Genomic DNA, 13,226 nt, shown 5'->3' with positions numbered 1-13,226 from the left:
TTTCCGTTTTCCTATACAAGGTTTCATTGCTCATGTGTGAACAATTATTATTATTATTATTATTATTATTATTATTATTATTATTATTATTATTATTATTATTATTATTATTATTTTCGTTTGAGCCATCTTATGGGCTGCGATTACGCAACTTCCATTGCTTTCTCAAGTTCTTTATCCTTCCTCTTTGCCAGTATTCCTTCACCCCTTGGCTTGCTCGTGCTCGTCCTCCTTCCGAGAATACACTATTCTTCCTCGTTTTCTCATCAGCTAGGTCCTTCACCTCCGCAACTCTCTGCTTGAAGATTTTTCTCTTTGTTATATCTTCTGCCATGATCCCACATTTTTCTAAAACTTCGTGGACTTCTTTTACCCATGGGACTTGTGTCTTCCTGGAAGGTGAGGATTCTGTTAACGAGTCTCTCTGATCCCATCCTTTTAATATGTCCGTAGAACGTCAATCTCCTCTTTTTCATTGCGGTGGTGATGTTTTCAAATTGTTCGTATAGTTCTTGGTTTGGTCTCATGCGAAACGTAAATTCGTCTGATAATTTTGTGGGTCCAAGAATCTTTCTAAGGAACATCCTTTCTTTCTTTCTTTCTTTCATTATTATTATTATTATTATTATTATTATTATTATTATTATTATTATTATTATTATGATTATTATTTATTTATTTATTTATTTATTTATTTATTTATTTATTTATTTATTTATTTATTTATTTATTTATTACTCCAACTTGGCCTTAAGCAACATTTTTTTTTCAAAACTTCTAATTGCCTATAGAAAATATCGTTTTCGACATTAAGTGCCATTCGTACCTTTGTCATTTCTTCCTGTTTCTCTTGTAAAGTACTATTTAGTCGGTGTCCTGTCAGTCGCTCCCACATTAAAATGTATGACAATCGCTCCCAGTCCAAAATTAAGCCGATGATAAGAACCGGCAGTGAGAAAACCGACTCCTGCTGTATAAGTCGATGGTCAGACCCATCCTAGCGTATGCCAGTCCTATTTGTGGTGACGCAGAGATATCACACCTGGTAACGGTACAGCGCGAACAAAACCGCGCGCTACGTCGCTTGACCGGTGCTCAGTGGTATGAGAAGTACAGTGACCTCCGTGATAGGTACCAGCTCACTTAACACCCACACAGCCACCCAGCTGTACGACAAGCTCCATCTGAGTACAAAACACCTCATCTCCAACCTGGCGAACTACGATACCATTGGCCTACGATATCGGAAGCCTAAGGACATCCTCTCATAAACTACCCCACCAAGGGGTGCAGGCAGAATCATATTTAGACATAGGTATTATGCAGTGTTGCCAACAGTGGAATAGGATTACCCACTAAACGGCTGCTTGAAAACCACCAGAAACTACTAGATCACCCATCGACCCCCAACCATTACCCTCCTCAAGCTTTGTTGAGTTGCGAAAATTCTACAACAAAAGGAAAATTAAGTATATCCTTGTAGTTCAAAGGCTAAAAGTATTCGAATGTTATTTCTGGGCAAACATATGTAATCATTGATGCATTTTTCAAACACTTCGATAGAACGCTTGCTGTGATAGCTTCGTTTGATAGCTCATATAGCAACTTTGTTCGTGTCTTCTCAGTCCTGCCCAAATCGATAAGAGCAAATATATCATTTCAGGTCTCATATTTTTGGCTTTAGTTTTTAAAATGTTCTACTGATTAATTCTCCCTAATTCCACATTCCATGCGAGGCGTGACAGAGCAAATATTGCCAGCTCCTGAGATTAATTGGTCTTCTTTACATCGCAGTAGTTCATTGCTTTACACCAGAAATTAACGGGTCCGTGGTTTGAGATCATTATGCAAAGGACACATTTTTCCAGCTGACATATCAATCTTCGTGCTTGTGTCCGAATCACCTGATTCAAGAAGTTGCTTGTTGCTTTACGTCGCACCGACTCAGATACGTCTTATAGCGACGATGGGACAGGAAAGGCCTAGGAATGGAAAGGAAGCGGCCGTGGCCTTAATTAAGGTACAACCCCAGCATTTGCTTGGTGGGAACATGGGAAACCACGGAAAAACCATCTTCAGGGCTGCCGACAGTGGAGTTTGAACCCACTATCTCCCGGATGCGAACTCAGAGCTTCGCGCCCCTAACCGCATAGCCAACTCGCCCGGTATTCAGGAAGTTGAACTCTATGACAATACTGAGTGCATTTGACACTTGAAGTAGTGACGCTTTACTGTGAAAGAGTAAAGAAAGACGCACTGAAACGTTCCTTACTTCCTTATTTTTAAGGGAATCCCATACATCTCAACTCTGCCTATACTTTAGGGCTTCCCCGGCTCGCCTTTTGATGGCGTCACCACCGTCAATGTCAAAAACTTAAAATTGAACGATTACATTATTATACTCTCTATCACACTGCATACAAGTTTAACTGAAAAACCACCAAAATATTCACCGACATAAGCATGAAAAAGACTAGATTTTCCACTGTCCACCGTGTGTTAAAATTCACCCACTGACGAAGAGTAAAAAAACGCACTAGATTTAGGGGGGAAACCACCAAGTTGGCAACACTGGCCTTGTGGGGTCGGGACCAGGGCGGCAAAAATGAGCTCTAATAGTTTGAAAACGAGTTTTATAATGCACGCACTTTTTTTTTTGCTAGTGGCTTTACGTCGCACTGACACAGATAGGTCTTATGGCGACAATGGGATAGGAAAGGCCTAGGAGTTGGGAGGAAGCGGCCGTGGCCTTAATTAAGGTACACGCCAGCATTTTCCTGGTGTGAAAATGAGAAACCACGGAAACCATCTTCAGGGCTGCCGACAGTGGGATTCGAACCCACTATCTCCCGGATGCAAGCTCACAGGCGCGCGCCTCTAACCGCACGGCCAACTCGCCCGGTGCACGCACTTTCATAGTATTTAAAAGCGAAAGCTCCCGTCGTGAAGAACGGAATTGTAGTTCCCTTTATGTGAAAGCTGTCGGTAATAAGATCATAAATACCGCTACAATGTTGAAACACAACCCCCTCGGTTCTATGTGCGGGTATCAAGATGACTTCGGGCTGCAACTTAGTCAAGCGGGCGACGAACCAAAGCCACCTAGAGACAACCGCGTGATGTTGAGTGAATTGGGAAGGCCGCTAAATTATCATATCAAGACGTGTTGAAGAGATGTTAAGTACAGAACAAAAATGGCCAACCAGACATCAGTGGGACCCGAAGCTACAACCTCCCGATTTCGCGCCGGTTGCTCTACCAATTGAGCTATGGTGGGCTAGGCCATCTTTGTTCTGTTGGAAAGGATCTAAGCTGCAGAACATTGGATTGGTGGATGTGAGATTGTAAATAACGTTTTCTGTTGGTCCTGTTTGTTGTTTTCTATGGAAAAAAATGTGTTTGGAATGAAGGTCTGTTTACGTTGATGTTTCCATTTCTTTTTTTGGTTACATCCTCTACACCAGAAGTCAGGAGTCGCTACTGCTTTTGTGACCATTATCCGGGGTCCAGGTGGGTTATTTAAAACACCAAAATATCCTCCTTTTTAGTGAATCTGCTTATTTCGGGTAATCTGTTTTACCACCTCGTTTTTCCAAGTATTCTTCATTATACGGCGGCATCATCGATATACAGAAATGTCATTATGGGAATACAGTACATAATAATTATATTGTGATAACAGACACTATTTACTATTCTGTGCATTGCATGCTTCTCTCTCAGCAATACCCCGTCAGAACACTGCTGTGTTAATGTGTAACAACTGGCAACGAGACAAGCGACTGGAGATCATCTGGATATGAAGGAAACCTGTTCAATATCCCAGTCTGATGAGATGAGCTTGTTGTTGTATTAGGAAAGTTCGTTGACTCATGTAATAAACCCCAGAGTTTGTTTATCTCTTGAGACCAAGTATGAGTTCAGGGCTTGGTATTGACTAGAGATCACTCATGATTGGCGCTGAAAGTAACATCGATTATCGTGATGTTCACAACTGTATTCTGTATTTGGCTTCTAAATTGACTACGTGAAATATTTTGATCAGTTCTGCAATTTCAAACAATTCTTGAATGAGGCTGATGATGACCCTGAATATAACAAGTTACCTTGTGGTCAGAACTGGGTGAATTGATTGTAGTTCAGAGTTACTAAACTTGCAGAATATATTGGTTTCTATACCAGGATACAACGCAAATGTAGAAAGAGTATTTTGATTGATCTGATATAGTAGGAGCCGTTTTAAAAGCAGAATCTGTAAAACTCTTTTTAGATGCTAGACACTAGAGATGGGTAAGAGTAGTTCACCAGAAGGACTAGTGTCAGAACTACTCAGTCCTTGAAATGAACAGTTCTTTGGTAGCAGATCTTTTAGTTCCTACCCTTCTCCCTCAGTAACTTTGCTCACTAGAGTCCCAGGCGGCTGGGCTGCCGACAAACGGTCCGTGACCAGCACGTTGGTATTTTATATCTGCTCGCACTTCGCACCACAGCAACCGAATGTACCTTAAAAAATTAACGATCATGATTGTTTTAAAGGGCATAGCAATTAGGTTACTGAGAATAAAATTATTAATGGTTGGGTTTTCAGTGCATTTTCTTTAAATATCTACAGGAACAATGTTACAATACCTCTAAAATTTGGCCATCAGTCACAAAACACGATCACGAACCGTGGTATTAATTTCACTTGCAAGTGGGGGTTTGGAAAAGGATTTGAAAGGAATCAGCCATGGTTTTTGAAGAAAATACTGTTCTAGCATGTTCCTCGAGGGAAAAGAGAAAACTACGGAAAAACCTTAGAGAACAGCTGATGGGGAGATTCAAACCCACAGCGCCTCTCGAGTCCGGGTTACAAGCAAGCAGTGCTTACCGTCATGCTACACCGGTCGTCGATAAACTATGATTTCGGTGATTCCACATTATTAATATTTTGATTATGAAACTTGGGCTATGATTTCAAACTCTCTAAATATCACGTTACATGCGTTTGAATTAGGCCTATTTTAGCTTAGAGTACTTTATATCACGAACACAAAAAAAATGTAAAAAAAAATATGTCGATACTTACATTTATTTAGGCCAAGTTTTATGGTTTCCCTACTGGTGTTTCGTATTGCAATCAATCTACACAAGTAAATTTTCATTTTCCTCAGCGCACTCCTGTAGAAGAGTCTCGGGCCAACCTTCTGGTTAGTCTTACTCCAACTCCTACTTCTAGTCCCATCACGTCCCTCTCAACCATACAAGCCTCTCATTGGTCGCTTGGGACTAAACGAACTACAGCTCCGTAGTTAGTCTCCCGATACGAAAATGTAAAATATTATGTCGACACTTATATAAATATACGCCAATTTTTATGGTTTCGCAACTGGTATCACATATACAATCAATCTACACAAGTAATTTACATTTCATTAGAAAGTTATCTCCGTGCACTCCTGTAGAAGAGTCACGGGCCAACCTTCTGGTTAGTCTTATTCCAACTCCTACTCCTAGTCCCATCAGGTCCCGCTCAATTCTCATACAAGCCTCTCATTGGTCGGTTGGGACTTAAAGAACTACAACTCCGTAGCTAGTCCTTCCTTGAAGAATTACTCTTCCCGCCTCTCATTGGTCGGTTGGGACTAAAAGAACTACAGCTCTGTAGCAGTCCTCCCGGCACGAAAATGTGAAAGATTATGTCGACACTAACATAAATAAACTCCAAGTTTTATTGTTTCGCAACTGGTATCACATAATACAACCAATCTACACAAATAACATTTACATTTCACTATTCATTGGCTAACCTTCTGTTCTGGTTAGTCTTCACGGCCGACTGGATCCCTCGCTGCGCTGAGCTAGCTAGAGCGACGCATCAAGTCGGCCGTGTACTCCTCCTCTTAGTTCCATCATGTCCCACTCATATCGCATGCAAGCGTCTCATTGGTCGGTTGGAACTTAAAGAACTACAACTCCGTAGCTAGTCCTTCCTTGAAGACTTACTCATCCCGAGGAGCAGTTCTTTAGGAGCAGTTCACTCAGGAACGACACGTCTCTACTAGACACGCCAAAACTCCTTTGGGAAATTGAATCTTCAGAAAATTACCAGCAAGGCTTGTAAATTACACTGAAGAAAATGGAAATTGCAACACCCAGAAGAAGTAGTGCTACATTGCTGCAATTGAACATGCAGAGTATTCGGTTGTGATTCGATGATTACACTTTCAGGTCCCTCTGACCGCAAGTTTGGACAACAATCAATACAGGATGTGCCCACCACGAGCTGCAATAGATTGATGAATTCGTCGAGGCATGGAGTCAATAAGGCACTGGATCGCTTCCTGAGGAATTGTGGCCCATGCTTGCTGCACTGCACGGGTCCGTTGTTCCAGAGTTGTGGGAGGCTGAGGACGGTTGGCCAGTTGTCGACCCATCATGTCCCACACATGCTCAACAGGACTGAGGTCCGGGGATCTGGCGGGCCATTCTAAGGTTGTGATGTCGTGAAGAGCTTCTCTGGAGATGCGTGCAGTGTGAACCCGTGCATTGTCCTGCTGAAACATCCCATTAGCAATGTTCGCCATCATAAGGACAACCAGTGGATTGAGTATCCTATCAACGTACTGTCGAGCAGTCATAGTGCCCTCAACAAGCACTAACTGTGATTTCACGTTAAACCCAATAGCTCCCCAGACCATAATGCTTGGTGTTGGCCCTGTGTGCCTCTCGACAATAAGATCTGGGCGGCCGCTCTCCCCGGTACGTCGGTGCACACGATTCCGGAGATCACTGCGGGCAAGACAGAAGCGCGATTCATCACTAAAGATGACCCTATGCCATTCGTCGACCCACGTCGATCTTTCTCGACACTAGGCCAGCCTTACACGTCGCTGTTGTGGGGTCAATGGAACACCTTCTGCAGGGACACGGGCTCGTAAGCCAGCTGCACGCAGGCGATTACCAACTGTTTGTTGTGTAACGTGGGGTGCCACAGCTGCTCGAATTTGCGCTGCTGTTGCATGGCGTTCCATCCGGGCCATCCGAATGATGCGGCGATCCTCTCTCACAGTTGTCTGTCGCGCTGGGCCTGTGTTAGGTCTACGCGTGTGGGTACCTTCATTTGACCACTGCTGCCATACACGTTGTACCGTAGATGCCTGTCAGCCAACACGTGCAGTAACAGTCCTTAGCGATAATCCAGCCTCACACAGCCCAATTATCCTAGCCCTCTCAAACGACGACAGTTGTTGATAGCATGCTCTTCTCTGTCGTCGAGGCATGTTTGACGGGGAACACTAAACTGCACAGACTGCCGCTACACCAGAGTCCGTATACTGGAGTTGATTCCTCCACGACCAATCAGGTGGGGAGACATGTAGTAACAGTCTAATGGGTCTGAAACTTTGATCGTTTACATACCTACATGGCATCGTTCCATATCTTGAAAATCAACACAAACGACCAATGCCTTCATGGTGTTGCAATTTCCATTTTCTTAAGTGTAGTTTCATTGTTTTTGTAAGAATGAAACAATTTTGCTTATGTATGTGAAAATATGTGTCTAAACTCAGACTCTCAGTGGACGAATTTTGTGTCCTCTTTTTTGGGCTTTGTTCTCATTTTTACCTATTTGCATCTGTTCATCCTAAATTAGATTGCACTAAATAATTATGACAGAACACTACGGCACTTGGAGCGAAAATGAGAAAATGTGAGGCTAGCAGGCAAGTGCAATTTTTGGAGAGAAAGGGATAGTCCTGTGGAATTTGCCGTGGTTATTCCAGCGGTCATTGTCTCAGAGGAGGGAGCCGGACAGTGAGTCACGCTCAGATGTAAACAGCTAATGGACTGGGAGCGATTGTCATACATTTTAAGCTGGGAGAGATTGTCACTGGTGGCAAATGACATATACGGGGTCTCTGATATAAACTAAGGACGAACGCACGGTGGTTGACGAGGACAAGCTTGACTGTGCTAGCGGAAGGACATACATGCCTCTTGCTCCGCTGTCCTTCTCCTCGCCAGGCGCTCTGTACTTTATAAGTGCTAGACAGGCAGCTGTACTTGTTAATACAATTTCGAAAGAGCATTTGTCAGAGCTGAGCACTTCTCAGTGCTTGCTTTCTGTTCTCTTTCAGGATTTATTTTCAGGGGGACCAGGATGGAGAAGCTATCTGTTCCAGCGAGACCGGCCGACTACGACCACAAGGGAGCCGTGGCGAAACTACAAACGGAGCTCAGGTCGGCGGACGCTCCCGATTATCGACGCCGGTCGCTAGTGGTAAACAACTGGTGGGGGATGTACACCTACCAGGGGACGAGCCACATGATCGATCTCCTCCGTGTGATCGCTGAGCTCCTGGGAGAGTCAGATCACCTTGATCATCGGCGAGGTGATCCCTTTTTGGATTGTCATCATCCGCTCTAAGGACGCACACCGCTTCCGAGGTCTACGCGGAGCTGGTGTCCCAACTATATCAGGTTGCCCCGCTACCAGGACTCAGGGAGAAGCTGGATGCATAGGGCAGCCAGGAGGACGGAGCTACCCAGGCGGAGCCGAGGACTGAGGACAACGGCGGCGCCCCGTGCGCCGTGACCCCAGTTGGACTGCCGTACTTTACGAAGTACACGCAGACCAACAAGGCCGCCAATCAGGAACGTCGACCACCTGCCAAGGCGAATTGGACGCAGACCCAGGCCCACCAGGAAGGGCCCGTAACCCGAGCGCAATCCAGGAAAGCGCCCGCGACGGCGGACGGCACCACAGCAGTGCAGGAGGACGTCCCCTGGCGTTCAAAGGCTGCTGTCCAGGTCCAGCCTGCCAGTGTGACTGTCAAGCTGCAGGCATCGATGTGCGTCCCACAGGACAGGGAACACCGCCGTCGAGTGTTACTATCGACCGACGCCACCGCCACCAGCCAGGAGGAGGAAGTCGCAGACGCAGCGGAGCCACCCGCTACCCCAGGGTCACCATGCCGGCAGGAGGGCCACTAGGAAGAGGCCTCTTCCCCTGCCGAGAAGAGATCCCCGGGAAGAAGACGCCGGACCAGGAGGAAGATGAAGACGCTGGCCCACCAGGAAAGGGCCGCCCATGACTGCTACCAGGACAATAGCCGACCGAGGAGCCAATAAGGAGAGGACCTCAGCGGGTAGCGGCTATCAGGTGAAATCGAAACGTCCCCCTCAACAGCTCTTGCAGTGTTTTCGCTGTTCGAGGTGAGGCCACCGGCAGGAGAGGTGTGGGCTCCAAGTGAGGTGCAACCGTTGTGGAGGTGATCATCACTACACGGCCTGCGCAACACTTAAGGAGGCGCCGGTTTGCGCCAACTGCGCGGGGGGCCACCCGGCCTTCTATTGCAGTTGCCCAGTCTACCGGGCCATGCCATGGGCAGAGAGGAAGGAGGCCCGGCGTCATGATCCACCCCGTTCCAGAAGGCGCCCACCCCGGCGAGGTTGGCCTCATTCTCCGGGATCGGAGACTGGGTACGAAGGACTCCAAGGAGGTGGCACTGTGCGGCGGGCCCTAGTACTCGACGCATGGCTCCGCAACCTGCAAGGCCCGCGCTGGTCACGGCAGTGCCCAGACGGACTGATCCCCTGGCAGATGGAATGGCGAGACTACAGTTCATGGCAGGTGTATGATACCTCTTCTCAACTAATACTAGCACTGGACCTTTCCAGCCCACATCCTTGTATGTGCTATCACAAGATATCAAGTTTTCTATGTAGGCTCTTCCTCTTTTCTGCCTATGTGGTTTTTCCCTGACCCTTCAATACCCCACCTTAACACTACCTTACCAACACAAATTCTTGCCGTGGTAGCGAATCTAACTCGGAAACCGGGAGATTCTCCTTGTATCATTTCCCACTCTTCCCTGCTATCTCTTTCTTCTTAGAAATAATAGCATGTTGGAGGCCATGTAAATTAAGTCGATGGTAACGCGGGGGTAGCGAGCTTCGCCCCCGCCCCCCAAAAAAAAGAAAAAGCACGGTGGTTGTACTCTGCGCTACGACAGCTGCGTCAGCCGAACTCATGTCGCACGCGGCCGCCCTGCTTTAAGCGTGGATATGAAATCTTACCTTATAAAGATGCTGGAACCGTCTTCCTTCCTGGGTTATACGGACATTATACCTGGTAACCATATTCTGACTTACGCGAGTGAGTTATATCTCTGATTTCATTCGCAATGTTTTCTTTAAGTTCCTCCAATGTGTGAGGCTTTGTTCGATACACCTTTTCTTTCAGTTTACCCCACAAGTAAAAAATCACACACTGTTAGATCTGGAGAACGAGGGGGAAGCACACCTTCACCCTCTGTCTGCAAACACTTCCGAGATTGTAAAAAGAGAATCTTCTGCTGTATGAGCAGGGACTGAATTTTGTTGAAACAACCCACGCGATTTTTTTCTTCCAGAACGGCGTCACATTGTCATTTTGATACCCCTCTGCACTTACTGTCGTCTCGAAAAAAATTGGCCCAATTATTCGTCTTGTACTAACAGCACACCAAACATCAATCTTCTTATCATAATGAGGGACTTCATAAACTCCATTAAGATTTTCTGCCAGAGTTATGACTGTTCACAAGACCATTAAGATGAAACCCTAACTTTTACATACGAAAATACGGTGTTGCAATAATAACTGTCTCACCATGTTAACAGCTGCGATTAAGACTGGCGACTGATGCTTGCCAGGTCGAACACGTGCAGGCTGCTTGCAATGTTAAGAACTACGCGCGCGCCTTTCATACTGTAGTTCACGGATCCGAGAGTAAAAACGCCGTTTCGACGGTCTTAGTTTATATGAGAGACCCTGTACTCGTATGGCTTACACCTGTACCAATTTTTGTTTCTTAATTGTATGTACATGTCCGTCTCTGTGGTGATTAGCTGCCACCTCCGGAGGTCCGGGTTCGATTCCAGGCTCTGCCACGAAATTTGAAAAGTGGCACGAGGGCTGGAACGGGGTCCACTCAGCCTCGGGAGGTCAAATGAGTAGAGGTGGGTTCGATTCCCACCTCAGCCATCCTGGAAGTGGATTTCCGTGGTTTTCAACTTCTCCTCCAGGCAAATGCCGTGATAGTACCTAACTTAAGACCACGGCCGCTTCCTTCCCTCTTCCTTGTCTGTCCCTTCCAATCTCCCCCCCCCCCACAAGGCTCCTGTTCAGCATATCAGGTGAGGCCGCCTGGGTGAGGTACTGGTCCTCCTCTTCAGTTTTATCCCGACCCAACGTCTTAAGCTCCAGGACAATGCCCCTGAGGCGGTAGAGGTGAGATCCCTCGCTCAGTCCGAGGAAAAAAACAGCCCTGGAGGGTAAACAGATTAAGGAGAAAAAGAATTGTATGTACATTTATTATTGGATGTTGAATAGCCTTCAGTCGCTTAAGTGCGGCCAGTATCCAGTATTCGGGAGACAGTAGGTTCGAACCCCACTCTCGGCAGCCCCGAAAATGGTTTTCCGTGGTTTCCCATTTTCACACCAGGCAAATGCTGGGGCTGTTCCTTAATTAAGGCCACGGCCGCTTCCTTCCCACTCCTAGCCCTTCCCTGTCCCGTCGTCGCCATAAGACCTATCTGTGTCGGTGCGACGTAAAGTAACTAACAATGAAAAGCCTTCGCCGGGATTTGAAAAATCATAAGCAGCTTCATCTTTTACGTTTCATGAGTGAGGATGGTCGAGTTTTGATAATTGTTTCGGGGACTTTCGTTACTAGTCACCTCATAACAAGGATAGTTAGGGAAAACTGGTGGTAAAAAACCATTTCTTTTAGTCTTCTATTTTTTCCAACAAATGAACAATAATTTTCTTTGAAAATAATACTTTCAATAAAACAAGCAGAATTGCTGTTTGGGACAAAATTATCGCGATAAATCACGTTGAGCCGTTGTTGATATTAATTTGTCTTTGTCTGCAAGAAATGCGTGCTTTTTATTCTCTATTCGAAGATTTGTAAACACAATTAAAGAGACCAAATCACTACAATACACAAGAAACGAATTAGCGCATAGCTATGAACTCTGAATAAGAAACAAACTTCTTTTATGAAACCATTAGTAACACTAGCAACAACAGAACAATGCATATGGAACTGCAAAGACGATAATTACGGTACATAATATCTTCCTGTCAGTACCATGAACGGCCATCGCGGCATTACTGAGAAATGCTGCAATTATTTACAGCTATGTGCGAGACTTCGCAAGTTATTGTCAAGGCCGGTATACGGAACGCAGCGTAGATCTAGTTGGCTGTTCTCTATAGCTCTTCTTACGTAAGGCTGAAAAGCAAATTTCGCCGCCCTATTCTCCTTTCATATTGAAATAACGAGACATAAAAATTAACAAACTAAACTCCCAATGGAGACTCCCTGTCCCCAGTAAATGATCAATTAAGGCGACGCTCCGGAGATAAAAAGATATTTTTACCTAATACATGGATTTTCACGAAACCGTGTGGGAATGTCACCTACATAAAAGCAGATATATCACGAACATTTCTTTCATACGCAATTAATCGTTTTTCCAAAATATTTGTTTTGAAAATTTTTTCATGAAATTTAATTAAAATGTTAAAGTAAATTCGTAATTAGGTAGATAATACTTCTTTTAAAAGCACTACGTATCGATTTTTCTGTACATAATTTATATAAGGAGATATATCATACTCAAGTTTGTGTAATTTTTACGCTCTAAAATTTTGGACTTAAAAATCCCTACTACATGAAAAAATTCTGCAATCAAAAATACCATACGCAGGTTCCTTAATATACCTGTGATACATATACCATGCAAATTTTGTTACATTTGGCAGAATATTATGGGAGAAAATGGGATTTAAATGCAAAATTACAATTGGCAAACAAAGCATTATTACAGCGATAAATAGTTTGAATTCACCAGAAAAAACTTCGTGAAAAGAAACTCAATCGTTTCAATTTCAGTCATAAAAAATTTCACCAAAATGATCAAAATATCGATTTTTATCTCCGGAGTCTGCCTGCTGTCATTTCTTGATGGATACAATACTTTTTCATCCATCTCTTGGCACAGGCCAGAGTAAAGTGTAGCCTCCACCGAAGTCCCAGTCTGATCGATGGCTGTGACAATATGGAAGCTGCTGGGGTATGGGTAGTGCTGAGTAATGACATTCAGAGCACGACTAATGCATCTGAGTGTTATGAAAGGTGCTGCTCATAGGGTCAGTCGTGCTGCAATAGTACTTTCTGACCCAGTGAGGA

General features: G+C 44.9%; 1 protein-coding gene across 1 annotated transcript in view; it reads right to left on the bottom strand.

Moving 5' to 3' along the window:
* The window catches only part of LOC136881938 (hexosaminidase D), a 142,204-nt gene that overhangs the window by 76,473 nt on the left and 52,505 nt on the right, over positions 1 to 13,226 (bottom strand). The gene's annotated exons all lie outside the window — the stretch shown is intronic.

This window comes from Anabrus simplex, chromosome 10, assembly GCF_040414725.1.
Source record: "Anabrus simplex isolate iqAnaSimp1 chromosome 10, ASM4041472v1, whole genome shotgun sequence".
Taxonomy (NCBI): Eukaryota; Metazoa; Arthropoda; class Insecta; order Orthoptera; family Tettigoniidae; genus Anabrus; species Anabrus simplex.
The sequence above is the reverse complement of the archived record's forward strand: the minus strand, read 5'-3'. Positions and strand labels throughout refer to the sequence as shown.